This window comes from Wasmannia auropunctata, unplaced genomic scaffold, assembly GCF_000956235.1.
Source record: "Wasmannia auropunctata unplaced genomic scaffold, wasmannia.A_1.0 LD336076.1, whole genome shotgun sequence".
Lineage (NCBI taxonomy): Eukaryota > Metazoa > Arthropoda > Insecta > Hymenoptera > Formicidae > Wasmannia > Wasmannia auropunctata.
Window position 1 is genome coordinate 7473242 of NW_012026814.1, and position 2341 is coordinate 7475582.

Consider the following 2341-nt stretch of genomic DNA (forward strand, 5'->3'; position numbering starts at 1 on the left):
TAAGTAAAAGATGTTCGAAAGGCTTCTATCGCTTAGTTATACATAAGAGAACTTGAATTTAGGCGTTATGGTAAGCTTTTGTATATCCGGGTTGTCCGAACAGACTTTAATGAGGGTTGAGTGTAAGGCTTAAGGCGGCCATTTGCAATGGTACACCATGTTGTCAAGAGACGGATAATTTGAATTGCCTTTAGTGTTACTTGATTCTAACGTTAATTTAAACATGAATAAAAGCGTAGAATGGTGAAGTAAACATTTGAAAAATTATTTCGCGTGTTGGGTGTGGGACACGTGTCGACTCGCTTCAAACGGCGAGAATCGACGTTTGAGCGGTGGGAACGTCGCGGGCGCTCGGATCCGGCGGTTCGCGCTTCGCACGTCGAGATTCGACGTTTGAATGGTGAAACGCCGCGAACGCAAGGATACGACGTTTCCGAGCTCGGGTCGACGTTGAGCGGTGGGAACGTCGCGGGCGCTCGGATCCGGCGGTTCGCGCTTCGCACGTCGAGATTCGACGTTTGAATGGTGAAACGCCGCGAACGCAAGGATACGACGTTTCCGCTTCAAACGGCGAGAATCGACGTTGAGCGGTGGAACGTCGCGGGCGCTCGGATCCGGCGTTCGCGCTTCGCACGTCGAGATTCGACGTTTGAATGGGAAACGCCGCGAACGCAAGGATACGACGTTTCCGAGCTTCAAACGGCGAGAATCGACGTTTGAGCGGTGGGAACGTCGCGGCGCTCGGATCCGGCGGTCCGCGCTTCGCACGTCGAGATTCGACGTTTGAATGGTGAAACGCCGCGAACGCAAGGATACGACGTTTCCGAGCTTCAAACGGCGAGAATCGACGTTTGAGCGGTGGGAACGTCGCGGGCGCTCGGATCCGGCGGTTCGCGCTTCGCACGTCGAGATTCGACGTTTGAATGGTAGAAACGCCGCGAACGCAAGGATACGACGTTTCCGAGCTTCAAACGGCGAGAATCGACGTTTGAGCGGTGGGAACGTCGCGGGCGCTCGGATCCGGCGGTTCCCGCTTCGCACGTCGAGATTCGACGTTTGAATGGTGGAAACGCCGCGAACGCAAGGATACGACGTTTCCGAGCTTCAAACGGCGAGAATCGACGTTTGAGCGGTGGGAACGTCGCGGGCGCTCGGATCCGGCGGTTCCGCGCTTCGCACGTCGAGATTCGACGTTTGAATGGTGGAAACGCCGCGAACGCAAGGATACGACGTTTCCGAGCTTCAAACGGCGAGAATCGACGTTTGAGCGGTGGGAACGTCGCGGGCGCTCGGATCCGGCGGTTCCGCGCTTCGCACGTCGAGATTCGACGTTTGAATGGTGGAAACGCCGCGAACGCAAGGATACGACGATTTCCGAGACTTCAAACGTGTGCCTTGTCGACTCAGTTTGAGCGGTGGGAACGTCGCGGGCGCTCGGATCCGGCGGTTCCGCGCTTCGCACGTCGAGATTCGACGTTTGAATGGTGGAAACGCCGCGAACGCAAGGATACGACGTTTCCCGACGCTTCAAACGGCGAGAATCGACCGTTTGTAGCGGTGGGAACGGTAAGCGGGCGGCTCGGATCTGGCGGTTCCGCGCTTCGCACGTCGAGATTCGACGTTTGAATGGTGGAAACGCCGCGAACGCAAGGATACCGACGTTTCCCGAGCTTCAACGGTCGAGAATCGACGTTTGAGCGGTGGGAACGTCGCGGGCGCTCGGATCCGGCGGTTCCGCGCTTCGCACGTCGAGATTCGACGTTTGAATGGTAGAAACGCCGCGAACGCAAGGATACCGACGTTTCCCCGAGCTTCAACGGTCGAGAATCGACGTTTGAGCGGTGGGAACGTCGCGGGCGCTCGGATCCGGCGGTTCCGCGCTTCGCACGTCGAGATTCGACGTTTGAATGGTGGAAACGCCGCGAACGCAAGGATACGACGTTTCCGAGCTTCAAACGGCGAGAATCGACGTTTGAGCGGTGGGAACGTCGCGGGCGCTCGGATCCGGCGGTTCGCGCTTCGCACGTCGAGATTCGACGTTTGAATGGTGAAACGCCGCGAACGCAAGGATACGACGTTTCCGAGCTTCAAACGGCGTTTGAGCGGTGGAACGCGCGGCGCTCGGATCGGGTCGCCTTGCACGTCGAGATTCGACGTTTGAATGGTGAAACGCCGCGAACGCAAGGATACGACGTTTCCGCTTCAACGGCGAGAATCGACGTTGAGCGGCGCGCGGGTGCACTCGAGATTCGACGTTTGAATGGGAAACGCCGCGAACGCAAGGATACGACGTTTCCCTACGCAGACGGAGGTGACGCACAGGAAAGGCACACAGGGGATA